Source organism: Neopelma chrysocephalum, unplaced genomic scaffold (genome assembly GCF_003984885.1).
Source record: "Neopelma chrysocephalum unplaced genomic scaffold, ASM398488v2 Primary Assembly neopelma1_60, whole genome shotgun sequence".
Lineage (NCBI taxonomy): Eukaryota > Metazoa > Chordata > Aves > Passeriformes > Pipridae > Neopelma > Neopelma chrysocephalum.
Window position 1 is genome coordinate 6,964,503 of NW_020897715.1, and position 16,966 is coordinate 6,981,468.

The 16,966-nt window shown below is 38.5% G+C and overlaps 1 long non-coding RNA gene across 1 annotated transcript; it reads left to right on the top strand.

The window, feature by feature from the left end:
- Positions 1 to 4,041: 4,041 nt before the first annotated feature.
- LOC113966345 lies at positions 4,042 to 11,600 on the top strand. The gene is made up of 4 exons (XR_003533796.1): positions 4,042 to 4,077; positions 6,448 to 6,560; positions 10,342 to 10,416; positions 11,414 to 11,600. It is a non-coding gene; the product is annotated as an uncharacterized LOC113966345 (long non-coding RNA).
- The last annotated feature ends 5,366 nt before the right edge of the window (positions 11,601 to 16,966 follow it).

The window sequence follows — 16,966 nt, forward strand, 5'->3', positions numbered from 1 at the left end:
TGTAGGGTAGGGCAGCACAACTTAATGTTCTTTCAAACATAATGCAAAACTGGTTGAAGCTGGTGACCAGACTAGTTTCTACAATATGTCATCATGAAACTTTTGATTTGTCTGTTCTGAAAAGAAAGATGACACATAGGTTGTTTTTTCTGAGTAAATGGGAATTGCACAAGGACTACTTTGTAATTTGCATCTGAATTCAACCACTACTACCTAAATAATGTAAACATGGTAGAGGCTTTTGCAAAGAAGATCCTCAAGACTTTACTTGTCTCAGTGCTTACTGGAAGAAGAGTCTACATGCTCGAAAGCTTGTCGGCATTTCTGGTGTGGGTTTTCCTCTCTGTGTCTCTATATTTTTTATCTTTCACCTCACGGCTGCCACAGGTGTGACAATATTACTGCTCCCTCTGAAGGGGCAATTGTACTTCACCACTGGGTGGGTCACGCCACTGATCAAACTACAGGTTTTCTGTTCAAAATACTGTGTTTTTTAATGCACATTCCTATGACTGAAAAGAAAAAAATCTTAATATAAACTTAATCAGTTGCATCCATGGTTTTTTTAGAAGTAGTTCAAGGCAGTTGGGTGTCAGCAGTTTTTGGTAAATCCCAAGTGCTGTAAATTCTGGCTTATTCGCAGGTACATCTATGATTAAAAAAAAGTTGTGATGTTTCATACAGCTCTTCAAAGTAGGAGAGAACTAAAGGGACATGATTTAAGATAAAGAGTGTGATTGAGCAGTAAGTATGTTTGAATATGTTCCTATGGCTGTTAAAGAAGTTTAATGATTTGGGGGTTGCTTTATTTTAAGAATCCCTTCGACTTGACGTTAGTATTCACAGCAGATGCAAAATTACCTAATTTGAAACTGATGTGTGCTACTCGGGGAAGACAGATCTCTGAGTTAGCTCCTCTGTTAGTTTCCAAATTCCATGAGATGTGATAGTTGGGATGTAGAAATCAGCTCTCCAGATTGCATTGAAACTGTGGTCTTTCTGCTGGGACTGACAACTGAGAAATGTTACATGCTCTGAGAAGTGAGCTGAGGCCATCAGTTCTTCCCATATGTCACTGAGCTGCTGCCAGAAGTTAATGACTTTTAGCCATTGCTGTTCTGAGCTTGCTTTATAATGAGCAAGTAGTGACAAGCTACCTATCTCATTAATCCTAGAGCTATGAAAAGTCTTTTTTAGTTTTCTCAGGATTATTCCATGCCTTCAGCAGAAGCATTTTACTGCTTCCAGAAGGCTGAAGGATGCTTGGGAAACAGACTCCTGGGAGGATGTTTGGTAAGCAGACTTCAGTTCAGTGTGGGTTGTTATTTTAATGTTATACTATGCAACATAACTACAAGTGAGGAAACATTAGCTTCAGCCAGTGGTTTGGATGAGTAATTACTTATGTTTTCAGTTCTTACTTTTAGACAGGAAGCTAAAATGATTTAAAAGTAAAATTAAAAACAAAGGGGTGGTATGCAGTAGTACACTTCAATGAGAAACTGGAAAGTGAATCCTCGAGGAAGTCTGTCTTTCTCCTACCTGACCACTCAAATGCAAGGGCAGTATGACCTGAACTCAGCCTGCCTGATGCAAAATGACAGATGTACCTTCTTAGTAGTCCAGTCTTTTGGCAATGAGTAATGGTACTCCTGGCATCACATTGGACAGACAGTAGAAAGGTGTACTTTCATGTCACAGGTATGTCTCAACAGGTATCAGACTTGCAAACCTGCAAGTCATAGGAAAGTATGTAACAGGGTACAGAAATCCACAGTGAAACCAAAACCCAAACTGCTTCTTGCAATTGGAGCTAGCTAATTTCCAGCTGTGTTTCTAGAGCCACTCCTTACTCCTTTCCCACCCTATTTTTCTTTCATTTTGGATGTAATATGAGTGACTTCCTTCCTGCGAGGGAAATACTGATCCAAGCTACTTGTTTGCTCTCAGAAGCTGTCCCAGAGGTCCATTTCCATCTTAGGCTGTGGCATAACAGGGGGAGACAATCTAAGGGACTGCACCCTTTTGCATCAGTTGGTCTATGCTAGTAGGCCAGAGCTCTTCTATGTATTCCTACTCTATAATAGAGTCTAGTGTGAGTTTAGCCTCAAATGGATGATCAGTGGGAACATTTCAGGACAACAGTCTCTATGTAAGTCCATGGTGACATTTAATCAACACACTTGCATACTGTGCGGTTGCAAAGGAAGCAGAGAAATTATACAAACTGTGCCAGTGTGAATCACCAGCAACAGAAACCCATAGACTCTATCAATTATAAGAGTTTACTTGCCCCTTCTGTGTTCTGCTGGTCTTTTTTTTTTTAATTGCTTTTTCCTCTAATTGATATTGCTTTTAAACACAGTGTTAGTAGCTGAACTTCAGTGTTCCAAGCCCGACTCTTTTAGCTCACGTTTGACTTCAGTAATAAGTGGGTCAAAACGCAGTTCACTGGAGACAAGTTAGTTTCTTACATTGGTTATTAATAGCTGATGTTACCGAACATTTTAGACAAGCTCTCTTTCTCCTACATGCTCTCTCTCATGTGCTTGCTTTCTTGCTCTCACTTGCCCTCACTGTTGCTCTTCCTATCGCTCGTCTACACTCATTCACGCCCTTGCCCTCCCTCATGCTCTTTCTCACTTGCTCTTGCTCACTGTTTATTCTTGTTCTCCCCCTTTTGTGCTGCCTCATTCACCCTCACTCTTTATCATGCCCTCTTGCACACCGCCTTGTACACACGCTCTCTTTCTCTCCATTTCCCTATTACACTGTCAAAGCCAGACTCCTGAATTCCAGCTGCCTAGAAAATCCTTTAAAATATCTTCTCAATTTATAAGCTTTTAGAGATGCACAGTCATACTAACTCTGTTGGCCTCTCTCTCATTGCCTTAATTGCCTTGTACATATTGTTACTGCAAAATGTTTTTTTGAAAAGTGAGACATTTTTAAGTGGGTTGTAGACTGACTCACATTTTACAATATAAACACCTACATTTTATTCTGTAATTACAGTCCTGGAACACTTTCTATTTCTTCTTACTTCTGTGAACTAAAGCTCAGTGTGGACTGTGCATATGGCTCTTGGCTTTAAGTAGCAGTAGTCAACTTTTCATCTGTTTCAGCTCTCTGACATCCATAAAATTGCAGATTGACTTTCTGAAAGTTTGGTGAGGTTTTTAAGTTCTGAAATTTATTTTCCATATTTCTTGCAAGAAAAACAAACATGAATTTATCTGTTGATTCATACTTTCTGCCCCGCCTTCTTTTTACCACTCCAGTAAACAAAATGAAAGACCAAAGGCTGAAGATTTCTCCATTTTATCAGAAATCTCTTCCCTTCAAAACCAAGCTATTTTTATTTATTAAAATAGTCCTACTGATGTGTTTGGTTCAATTCACTTCATAAAGTAGGCAGTATCTAATTTAATTTGTTTCAGAGAGTATGTTTTAGTTGTGAAACTGTATTCTCAGAAACAGGATACAAGTGACTTTTCACATGTCTTTGTTATTGAGGGAATACTCAGGACACACAGAGTCAGATCCCACGCAGTAAAACACATGAACTTGAAGTGTCACGTGATGATAAACCACTTGTATTAATATATATCCATGATTATTTTTCTGCCTGTGATTGTTCATTTAGTATGTACAGATTTTGTATGCAAGCGGCATACAAAGAAATGAGAAAGTTAAAAAAGGACTTGCAAAATATAAAGAAAAAATTTAGTTGAGGTTAAAAATGTACTCAACCCCATGTCATTAAATTAATCTTAAATATTCATTTACAAATGTCACTATTGTAAGTTTATACTTGAAGGTCACACATTCTAATCCCTGTTTAAAATTTGGCTATACTCTATGAATGTGCTTAATTCTAAATTCTTAGGAATAAAGCTTTGGGCTGATTTTCACAGACTAGGGCTGGATCACTAATAGTAATAAAGGCTGTGTCTTTTGCAATTAGTATTGGAAAATACTTTTTTTGTAATGGGCAAGCAAACAAGCTAAACTCATTGCGTCAATTTTTTTGTTCCCCACAGAGCAAGTAGGCTTAAGGGATTTTATATTTTGCAGGTGAGTGCATAGTACTTAGCTTTGAGATTATCACAAGCTGAAAATGCCCCAATGTTCTGTTTGGCTTGTCGAATTCCTGAGCACACAGATTTTTTTTCTACTGGAGAGCTCAGGAGCACAGAATATATGCTCCAGCAGAATGCACTGGCTCACAGTGAGAAATAGATAGGATGAGGCATTCTGAATATGACTGACTAGAGACAGGTTGGGACTGTTTCTAAATCCATGTATGCACTTGCATACAAGGGCAAATAACTTTCTTGCCTTGCATGCAAACATTGTCTTCAGAATACGTCTGCTGAGATTGAGGTTTGCCAAAACATGTTTGAGAAAACCATTTTGACCATCCTTACTGAATAAATGGGGCTGTTAACGTAAAAGGGATTCAATAATTACATGCTCTAGCACTTTATATACAATTACCTTCCAGTGACACTTGCCTTTTAGCCCAGGAATGCGTGACAGATGTCAGCAGAGTTGTTTTTATGGATTTTTTTAATACCTTGGAAAAAAATTATTTCATTACATTTCTGGTGCCTGTGCACAGGTTTAAAAGAAGAACAAGAAAATGGGATATGTTTTTTGGGAGGGAGAATAGTAGTATTATAACTGGCCTTTGAGTTAATTTTTTTTTTCTGAATTATGATAGTTGGATATTATCAGTATATTGTCTGTTAACCAATATTGTAACACTCTCAGCAACAATTCATGTAATGGAATTATTTTAGTGACCTCTAACTTTTGGTTGTTAGAAGGATTTTAAGCTGCTGCTTTGTTGTGGGGTTTTTTCTCTCCTTTTTGTTTCTTCTTTTTTCTTTCTTTTTTTTTTCAAATGAACCATTGCAGTCTTTTGCTACTGTTTTTGTGTTTACACAAATGGGTACCTTAAAAATGTTACAAACATAAAAGCTAAATTGTTTTGACATCAGATGTTCCAGGGTAGATTTTTGACAAAAATGGAGTGTAGACTGTTTTGCCAGCCCTAAAGGGAAAATGTAATGAGTGCATTAGTGTCTGGTATAGTTTCTTCATTATTGCAAGCAAGCAGATTTTTTGTTTTTAAATTACTTAATTGAAGCCAAGGTAAATTTTCCCAACCAGTAAATCAGTCTAATATGCATTTTCCTTCTTCAGGAAAGAAATGAAGTCCTCTATTTTCTCATGTGATCAATTGTTTTGCTGGGGTTTTTTAAACAAAAAAACCACAGACCAAAACAAAAAAACCCTTTGGCCAAATGAAGAGGACTTTCCTACTTTCATCTGGGGGAAAGACAAAATAATATTTGAGCATAATTTTAAATATCACTCTGGTGTAGGGATCAGTCATGCTGTTTCTTTGCCTTTTCTATCAAAAATGTTTGTGGAACTCTTTTGTTCTTAGAGAGCAGGAGATCATAAATAGCCACATTTCTCCCAGAGTCTGACAACTGCCTGTTTTTCATCCCCAACTGACTTTGCTGATCCTGAAGAAACTCCATAGTATACAACAATAGTCTAGCACAGTAATGAGTCTGCTTCCTAAACAAGCCAGCCCTGTGGATGTCTGCTTGCCTTTTATTTTCAGCATAATCGTTATTCTAAGCAAATGTAGAATTCACCTGTAATAATGCAGTGTGTATTTAAGATACTACAAATATCAGTGAACAACCTTTAATAGGACATAACAGTTGTCAGGATGTGTTGGTAAAGGTTTCCCAGAAGAGACTATATTTCAGCTAGAAAAGGGCAAACCTGCCAACTTATTTTGAGATTAGAAGCACAATCAGTGGGCATGTTCCACCAACTGCACAAAGAGATATTGAAGATAATACTTCATCTTCAGATGAAGCATTGCCCTTTCTCCAAAGTAATATCTAATTATTAATGCTTGCCCAAGAATAGCTGTGCTGCTTCATGCATCTCACCTTTTTAATACCTGCACTTTCAGACTTGGTCTTTAGGATTTGGAACATCTAGCATAACCTTTAGAGTTTAATTTTTGGTATAAATTAGGTAAAGAAAAATCATCTATTAACCATTAACAATAGAGCTAGCAGGTCACCCTTGACAGTGACTAATAATCTTCAAAGAGAACTCCATGATGAAAAAACAATTGCTGAGACATTGGTGACGGCATATCAGAAAGTTATTAGCACGCATCACATTATCACAGCAAAAATAGCAAAATACTCTCTTTGTTCAGAGAGTAAAGGATTTTAGAAGATAGGGAAGATGCATTCACAAAGTTTGGCTTTCTCACTGTATATGGGGAGTATGGATGAAATGGTTACATGCATCAAAGGAGAGAAGGGACACATGGACCCATCATAAAGGAGTTTTAGGAGAGCTCTGTCTTCAGGTGGTACTGGTACTTTCTACTGGTTACTTTAGTTGTGTAATGGGACTTGGATGAGCAAGGCACTGAAATTTACAGTAGTTATACAAAATAAGAGAAGAATGCACCTCATTACTATGTTTCTGCAGAACTGTATGCCTCAGCAAATGTGAGTAGTTGGTGCTTTTAAACATGTGAAGACGTACCTCTTCCTCTGTAAGACCAATGGTCAGAAAGACCTGAATTCTGGGAGCTTGTGTCCACATATTTTGCTTATGGGAATTCTGTTATTCTTGCTCTTAAGTAGGTGCAGGAGACCTATGACTGCTTTTTCTTATCAGAATTGTCATGAGGTATCCAGGTGTTTCTAAGCATTAAAGAGGTGCTGTGTTTCTAAAAATTAAATGACTTGTCAAACCTTGAAGATTAGTAAATGGATAAACTCGAACTAAATGTGTTTGGATTCAGTGTCTCCATCCTATCTTTGCTAGTACTGTAAAATTTTACCTCTTTCTATTTAGTGTTTCAAAAACATACACATTGAAAGTTATTTAATTAAAATAATCTGCTTCTGAGTTAAGCTGCAGATGTGCAAGGCTCCAGAGGTTAGCTTAAGGCTGAGATTCACTGCAGTTTCAAACAGGAGCTCTCTGTTTTGTATAGCAAAGAAAAAATGAGACTTTTTTCATTTCCTGTTAAAGGTCATGTTGTTTTTCAGAAAATGTGCTCAGTATTTCTCCTTTGGTCATGTTAGCATATTAGCCTTTGAGGGAAGAAATGCAGTGAGTTTCCTTCAATTTTATAATTGCTCTTGATCCCTATTTAGTGTGATTTGCCATTTCCTACAGAACTGAGGAGCAAAATTGGCAAGATTACTATGACCAGTCATCTTGTTTTGGCACAGCCAATGCCTAAGTCTTCATGTTACAGTCTGTAAAGATTAGTTGCTTGATACTGCTAGAAACAGAATTTAATAGAACCTGATTTTTCTGGAGTTTCTGAGCTCCAAAAAGTGTCCAAGAGTAGACAAACTAATGCATTAGACAAGTAGACAGGGAGATGGACTGCAAAGTAGCTGGACTGCTGGCCTCAGAAGGTTGTGATAGTGGCATGAAGTGTAGCTGGAGGTCAGTCACCAGTCACATGCCCCAGGGTCCACACTGGGGCCAATACTGTTATCCTTGACCTGGACAACTGGGCAGAGTGCACTCTGAGCAAGTTTGCAGAAAATATGAAGCTGTGAGGAGTGTTTGGCACACCAGACGTCTGTGTTGCCCTTCAAAGGCATCTTGACAGGCTGGAGAAACAGATCAACAAGAATCGCGTGAAGTTCAACAAAGACACAGGCAGGGTCCTGCATCTGGTGAAGGATAACTCCCTGCAGCAGTACAGACCAGGGGCTCACTGTCTGAGAAGCAGCTTTGCAGAACAGGCACTGGGGGTCTTGTTGGACCAAAAAAATTGAACATGAGCCCTTGGGGCAAAGAAAGCTGTATTAGGAAGAACATTGCCAGGAGTTCCAGAGAGGTTACCCCTGTGCTCTAATTATTCCTGGTGAGACCATATCTAGAGCGCTGTGCCCGGATCTGTCCCCTCCAGTACAAGAGGAGACATGGACATACTGGAGCAAAGATCACAAAGAGGATTCAAGGAGTATATACGTGGGTGTACAAGGGGAGGCTGAGAGAGCTGGGATTGTTTAGCCTTGAAGAGAAGGCTCAGCATAAGAAAACATTTTGCTGCGGGGAGAGTTTGCTACATTTGGTACACTGTAAGAGGCTGCCTGGAGAGGCTGTGGAGTCTCCACCCTATGAGATATTCAAAACTCAGCTGAGCATGATTCTGTACAACCTGCTTGAGCTGAGGGGTTTGGACTATGCAACCACCGGTTTCTGAGATAAGCTGTGATTCTGTAACTTGGTAGAATCCATGAATCCCTGGTACAATGCCAGATAGAAACCATCACAGCCTCTTCATGAGGCCAGTGGTTATTTAGCCTGAAATAAAGGTAGACACATTCCGCTTTTGACTAGACTGATCCACACAAATAGGAATAGAACTGCAGTTTTATTGTGCCAGACCTGTTTTCTAGCTGCTTCCACAATATTGACCCGCTTAAATGGAGATAGAAATTAAGTTTCAAGCGCTGAACATATCCAATTAATAGAGATTGCTGAGTAACTCTTTTGCAAAGCTCCTAATCTGCAAACACTTTTCTAATCGATAGCTGCTTCTGTTCAATATAACCCCAAGGTGACTATATTCTGTCAGCCAAGAGTGAGACATGGAGCTCTTGAAAACCTGGAAAGATTCATGTCTTCAGGAAAGATTTTCATTTTTTTTTCATTACACCCTAGAGTAGCATGAAAATCAGCATTCCTCATTCTCTTCACTTATTGGTATGCTCATCTCTTAGCTGCACAAGGTTTCCAATATATTCTTTTTCTACTGTTCATGCTGTGATTTAAGGGTCATTCCCTGATGGGACATCTGTTGGTGTGTAAATGCTTGCATACCTTCCCCAAATCCTTTGTGTGTTCTACTTCAGTCATTAACTAAGTCCAAGCCAGGAAGCAACATGTTTAGAGAATTTCCAACAGTGCTGTAAGTGAATTGAGATATATTGGCCAAATTTGACCATTATATTACATTACATTACAATGTATTCTTGCTGTAGTATGTTTTAACCTGCATTTCATGATAAGGAAAGCCTCCTTGAACTTACCTGCAATGTGTAGTGGTCCGATTAATGAATATTCATACAGAGAAAATGGTGATTGTTGTGATGGACATCAGAAGAACAGTAATTGGTTTCAGGATTGATGGATGTTTATGCTGTAGTCTACCCAAGACAGAGCATGCCGGAAGCATTAGCATCCTCTTTCCCTTGTCAAAGCTCAAAATGAGTGGAAACAATTTTTTTTTTCTGTGCAAGTTAAGTGGCAGTTTTTAATTTTACACCATTTTTTCTGTCAAGTCTCTCTCTAGGTGGCAGAAAATTGTTGCACGTGGTAAATCTCTTACTTAGCACTATTGTCAGGGGAAAAGAGTCACTGGTTCAGATGATGCTCCTGAGTAGCACGGAATTTCTTTTATTTGACTTCAGAGCTGCATCAGAAGTAGCTGGTTCTCCTCTATGACCCTGAATCAGAGACATACCTGTGCTCAATACCTGTCACTCAGCCAGCAGGAACAATAAAGCTTGTTCAGCATATTCTTCCAAAGGGACCCACGGTCACATCAGGTCCCCTGAAATCTCTGTGCCCATAAGATGCAGGCAGATAATCAAACAGAGGAGGAACACCAAGAAAATGGCCAAATTCACAGATCCTTGGGGAAAAAAAGATGAATAAATTTCAGGCTTCCAAGCAGTTCCTTTATTACATCTTTCATTTACTGAAAGGAGGTACCTGTTCAAATGGTATTGAAAGGAATAAACATTCAAATGACAACAATGTGCTACAACCTGCAAGCCAGAGATATCTGTTACAGGAATGCAGTGCAGTTTCACGTTGCAGGACACGATGAATTTTTGCATTCCACAACTGAAATGCTGTATATGAAACTTGTTTATTTGCAACTTGTTTTTCCCCAAATGCATCAGTACTTCAAGGGTACATGCTAAAAAAGCAGATGGATTTACAGATGGAACAAGGCTGTTATGGATTTTATGTCATATTTTTGTTGCTTGAGAGAAAGCAGGAAAAATTGCTCTGATATGTAAAATTGATGATTAATGTCTAAGTACTTACACGTGACAATCATTGGGAAAACAACTTCATTTTTCTGCAGGGATTCAGAGAATATGGAATACACAGAAAAATTTCTGTCCATTCATCCACATAGCAGTGGAAAGGACTGAAGGTAGACTGAGCAAGTCTGTCCTTCAGTCAGCTTACTCTAAAATATAGTGGGATCACATTGTAAACCAATTTTATTCCATTGATGAGGTAGAGCTTGAGAGATGGATGGATTTTTCTTGATCATTAGAGTAGCAGTCCTTTGTATCTGGCACTTACTCAAGGGTAAGTAGTGCCCTGTGTCTTGCGAACATCATTTCATCGGTTCTTGCAGGGCAGCAAAGCTGTATTACAAGATACTGTTTCTGATGGGACAGAAAAAAAAAGTCAACAAAAGCATGTTTTGCAATTTTACATGAAGCACAGCCTTTCTGAATCAGTTTACTTCTCTGAAGTCTGTAACTGAAGTGTTTTTATGCAGCTTGGAGGCATACATTGCTTAGAAGCAGACTGCACTCCTGTTTTCTGTGTGTGTGTGTATGTGTGCCTTGATCTCTTGTTCTATGAAAAAGCCTTTTTCTTTTTCATGGCTAGTGAGATTTATGCAGTTGGCAGGCATTTCAAGTTGTAATTGTGAGTAGCTGGATGTTAACCCAAATGCTTTCTTTGCATGCATGCAATAAGCAATAGGGGGGAAAAAACTGAAAGGGCAAACTAGCTTGCTTGGTTATATAAACAAATTAAGTGACTACTGCTGCCCATCAAGTCTTTCACTGCAATAGAGACTCACTGCTCTTGTGAGTTGCTGGTGCCAAGACTATTACATGTTGTGCCTACCATCAAATCAGCTTTCTATACTAATTAAAGTTCTTGGAGTTCTCTCTTGGCATCTTGTGCAAATTGGCTGTAGCTTTGGACATAGGCATAAATATGTGGTTGTGTCAGTGTAACTTCTCAGTATCATTTATTTTGATTCCTGGAACATGGAAGAATAGGGCTTAATATTTTCAGCTTCTTTCTACTACTTTAATTAAAATCAATAACTGTCACCGTGATAATGGATGGTCTTCCTGGACAAGAGCTATTGGCATGTTCAGAGAGAATAGAGTGAAGGGAAAGGAGTTGTAAGATCATGAATTGTCTTACCCACTAGATATGATGTCAAGATCTTTCAAACACTAATTTTTTGCATTTGTTGTTGAGAGAAAAGGTGAGAGGATGAATGGGAGTAGATAGTATTTAAAAATAAAAAACTGATCTGGAGTTGATTCTTTTAATTTAGTTTCAGAGATGAATGGGGAGATTCTGTTCTAAGCACCGACCCTGACTTTTGCCAATGCTGTATTTCCAACGTGAAGAGATTTTCAGACTAAATGGAAATCACACAGAGAACTCTGTCACTGCTTAGGCTCTGTCTTGACAGTCAGTCTTCATTTTGGGTGCTGGCCACCATATCTCCCCTATTCAGTTAAAAATTAAGTTTAAAACAGTGTGTTTGAAGTAAAGGTCTCTCTTGGGAATAAATGGAAACAATATGTTAAGGTATTGTTTATATTGTTTGTTCTACACCTGGCAAATCCAGAGTCTTCCTGCATGTTGGATTGTTTAATGTGCAGAAAACATCCATGGTATGATATATGTAAGAAATGAATATATCAAATGTATTCTATAAATAAAGCAAGTTATTTTATTAGGCTGTGCTTTTCAAAAAAATAAAATGCAGTCTGGCAGTGTCAGAAACTACTTCCTTTTTCTTCTTTTATATTACATCTTTTTAGTTTAGGCCAATCTTTATCCTATTTCATTTTTCACAAAACTCAGCTCATCAGGGTAACTTTTATGGTCACTTTCTTTAAGGCAGCAGAACTTTCATGAGTGAAGTTTACTTGCTTTAGGATTTGGGGATAAGTTATGGGGGAATGGTCTACAACTATAAAGTGGGTCTTGGAAGGGTACTTGTTTGCATTCATGGAAAAAATCGGAACATTGAAATTCCTGGTAAAGCTGCAACAAAGCCACATAGCTCCTACCTTAAATAAGGATGTAGAAGCCAGAGAGCATAATTTTGATACCAATTAAGAAAGTCCAGTTATCTTTGTCTGAAGTTCATTTAAATTTTGCATTAGCCACAAAAAAGAAGCTATTGATTAAAAAGTGAGTTGTTATCAAGCAGTTCAAGCTGGAGGCTTGATTTCTCTTTCTGGTTTTCCAGGCATTGTCTGTCTCCTCTGTATTCCACACAATTGTTTTCTATTCCTGCTAAGCCAGTTGGACCATTTAGGGAGTAAATGTTCATAATTTAGTGTGTTCGTGCTGCTATGTCTATCTTAATATTTTTATTTTTTATAGGCAGAGAAGCTTCTGAGGATGGTACTATTTACAGAACAATAAACACAGGGATAGAAATACTGGTATCATCACATTAAAGTTTGCCTTATATGTTCTTTTAAAACCCCGCTTGACCCCTTTGTCTGCTGGTGTACAAAGTAAGTCGAGGGCAGGTTGCTGTACCCAAGTGACTGGTGTATGCTAGGGTTTTTTTGTGCTCAGACTGTCCTCTGTAAAAAAACTGAAATGAAACAGCAAAAATTAATTCCTTTTTGTTGCGAAGACAGCCATGTTTGAAGTAATGTTACTGATTCTCACTGGGCATGATATAGGTGGATGAGATGGACAACTCAGTCTTACCCCAGAAAAGATGAGAATGTGTAAAGAAACTTTAGTAAAATATGATAATAAAATACTACATCTGCCCATGAATCTATGCTCCAATTTGTAAATAACAATGGTTTTTGTAATCAGGTGTTATAGCAGGTAGCATTTAATTTGTTAGGACATAGGCTAGTGAGCTCTAGAGAAATAGTGAGGTGTCTGGGGTTAATATGCAACATGCTACAGCTACTAAAAGCTGAATCAAAAGTGTTCCTTTCCTACATACTTTTCTGTGGTTTTATACATTTTATCTTCTGCTTGACTGGGTCTTTTGTCACAATATCAAAAAAACCCCAGATAAACCAAAATAAAAAAAAAATGCCTCTAACTCTGAAAACACAGAAAGAAAAAAGGCTCTTGCAAGACAAGACAATGCATTGGGAATATATCTTGGATGGTGTTTAATTAGATTTACTACAGTGTCCAGTGTCTCTTAGAGTTAACTGTTACCTCAGGAAGGATGTAAGGGAAGTGGCTTCTCACTAGTGATCATCTAAAACATTGGAAATAAGAAGTGAGAAAATTATAGAGTCTGTGATTCATTCTATTTTTCACTTAAAAATATGCAACTGCACTTTTAAAAATTGTCTGTAATTTTGAATTTTTTTTTTTTTTCTGTTTTAAGTGCTCTGGCACAAAATGGTTTAGCTAAGTCATGTATTACTGGATATATCTGAACATTACAAGTGGAAAAAAACATCTTACCATTATGTTTTGTATCTTGATCCTTAATCCTGATCACAGGAACTCCTGTTCCTGTGATTTTAGTTAGGTTCTGTTTACAAGTTAGGAACCTTTTTGACTTTTGTGTTTTGTGTGACTTCGTGATTGAGGTCATGATGCAGATTTAAACTGTGATTTTAGCTTAGAGCTCCAGGCTATGCTTGAGCACTAACTCTCAGGTCACTCATGCAGCAGAATTCATTGTCTTCCTCCAGCCTGAAGTTGTCCAACTGTCCCCTCTTGTCCTGTAAAAACTGAGTACTTGGACTTTTATAGTTGCCGTCAGCACAAGCATCTGGGACTTCTCTACATAGTTTTTGCAATGCACTTGTGAGGCCAGGGCAATAACAGACGAGGAGAAACTGGGATTAAGGGAATTACTCATGTTTTTGCCATTAGGAAATGGAGAAACTGCAGAGTGTCTTGGCACTTCCCTGACTCTATCCAGATTCATCCAACACCAAATTCTGTTATTATGTTGTACATACCTTGTTATTCAAGTGCTGCTTTAAGAAGCTACCCTGAAACTGGTAGGGATTGGGGTGGGAAAAGTGATTGGATAGGATTAGCACTGCAGGCCGTGTTAAAGTATTTTTCTGACTAGTATGGTGATTTGCATTTTATCCATCCAACATGTTATTTGTTTATAAATGGCCTGTATTCTTGCTAGCAGAATGTGAAGAACAATGGAGATGATTTCATGCATCAGGGTATCTATGCACACAATAAAATCCCTGGAGAGGGAATAAATTTGGGGAGTATGGGAAGTCTGAAGCAGAGTCTGCTGTATAACTAGGGTTTACTTTACGAAAAAAAACCCCCAACCAATCAAGCAAATATCTGAAGATTAAAGAATGAAATATCCTTTTGCTTACATGGAGAGAGGGTATTGTGTTTTTCCTTTTCACTGAGACTGGCTGCTTGCTGACCTGTCCAAATACACGTAGAACATAATTTTTATAATTACTACAAGCAATGTGTTTTGTTTTCCACATTATTTTTCTGCCTGGATGTCATTTTCTCTCCTGTTAAGGAGATGTTAGGCAAAAACTGAGTTATTGCAGCCACACAAATGGGATGGCTCATGTTTCTTAGCTGGTCTAAAATGGAGTACATGGTAATTACTTGACAGATTGAGAAATGGGTGTTTTATTTCTTTGTCTCTCTAATCTCATTATTAAAGAACATTCTCTTATAATGCAATGAATAATGGCATTCAATGGTTTCTATTAGAAATGTAGAAAAAAATGTCTGAAGAATTCAGCAAAGCCCCAGTGTTGTGCCTTTGGGTGCTCTGGATGCCGATATTTTTCAAGGATTTTCTGACGAGGCTTCTTTTCAGTTTGTTATTTTGCACAGTTTGTCCCAAACAAATCTTTGAGTCATATAGACCTTTGCTGACTCCATCTATTCTGACCTTTACTATTTAGTGTTCCTGTAAAGAAAGACACAAAGTCTATGGTGATAAGGGATGGAAGTGAAATACTAGATAGTTTTAGGGTTCTTTTGTGAGGTCATAATAATTATTTTTTATAAGCTCCCCATGAATTGTATTAGAATAATAATATTTATGTAAACCAACAAGGTCTTTTTTTGTTGACCCTAGTACCAGAGCATTGCATGTTTCATAAGAAACAGCAAACAGAACTCAAGACCCTTATGAGGTTCAACACATCCAAGTGCACATTGCTGTACCTGGACCGGGACAATCCCAGACGTGATTACAGGCTGGGAGATGAACTCGTTTGAGAGCAGCCCCACAGAGGAGGACTTGGAGGTTCTCATGGATGAAAAGCTGGACCTAAGCTGGCAATGTGCACTTGAAGCCCAGCAGGCCAAACAAATCCTGGGCTGCATCAAAAGCAGTGTGGGCAGCAAGTCAAGAGAGAGTATTATGCCTCTCTACTCTGCCCTTTTGAGACCCCACTGGAGTGCTGCAGCCAGCTCTGGGGTCTCCAGCATGGGAAAGACATGGATCTGTTGGAGCAAGTCCAGAGGACGGCCATGAAGATGATGAGAGGGCTGGAGCATCTCTTTTGTGATGACAGGCTGAGAGAGCTGGGGTTGTTCAGCCTGGAAAGAGAAGGCCCTAGGGAAGATCTTAGAGCAGTACTTAAAAGGCTTTTATAAAAAAGAGTGAGAGCAACTTTTTTAATGGCAGATAGTGATAGGAGAGTGGTTTTAAACTGAGAGATTTAGGTTAGAGATTAGGAAGAAACTCTTTACTGTGAGGGTGGTGAGACACTGGAACAGGTTGCCCCATCCCTAGAAAAATTCAAGACCAGGGTGACTGGGGCCCTGAGCAACCTGGTCTAGTGGTTGGCATCGCTCCCTGTGACAGGGGGTTTGGAACTGGGTGATTTTTAAGGACCCTTCCAACCCAAGCCTTTCTAAGATGTGATTCTATGATTTCCTAATAACTAGTTCTGGCTGAAAAATATTTCACCTCCAACTAACAATTTTTATGGGTCCTTTTCAAATCCTATAATGCTTTCACAGGATGTTTCTGAGTGCATCTTGTTGCGGAGGTTTGACAAAAACTCTTTGGATACAGCAATTTCTGAAGCATTGTGACTCCACCTTCTAAATGAATAGCTTTAATGTGTCATAGCTGTCTTTCCCAGTCATCAGCTGCTTTGTAAATCGTGGCAGTTGATAGCATATTGGGTTCCCGGAAGACAATTAGACAAACCTTTTTTTTTTTTTTATTCTTCCCCTCATCTCTCATTCCATCTGAACCTGTCTCTTTTTCATGTTAATTTTAATGTAAACCTTTTTTGTTTGGGCTTTTTTTAAGGCTACGTAGTGTCTGCAGCTGAGTGCATTAGCAGTGCCCTGCAATCTGGGGCAGACAAGTTCTATATCAGTAATTTAATAAGTCATACATAAAACAAAACAGCATAGATTTATTTTGTTTTAAAATTGAATAGGGTCAGCTGTGTGAGCAATGTATCTGCCAACTATTGTCATTGTCCTGTCTTGGCAAGCTCATTTATCTTGGTTAGTAAACAACTTAAAAGGCAGAGAAGGTGGATGGCTTAAGGGAATGTTATTAGGACACAAAATCTCTGATGTCTCATGTCTTGCCTAAATCCAGGCTAAATAACTTATCAGACATCTCCCACCAGTAGGCAGTTAGGGGATGCAGCTAAATATATGACTGTTATTAGCAGGTGACAGTGGGACCGGCAATTGTCACAGCTGGGAGGTCAGCACAGTTAAATCAATCACATTCAAGATGTCTGCAGAGAAAACAGTAGAGGTGAAAGCTTGTAAATTCTGATAATCACCAACACTTGAGGTGCATACATGCAGTATCAGTCTTAAAATGTAAGGGCCGGTGACTGGAAACCTTAGGCATAGATGCTGATCCTAAAACTTTTTTCTCCTTTTAATCCTA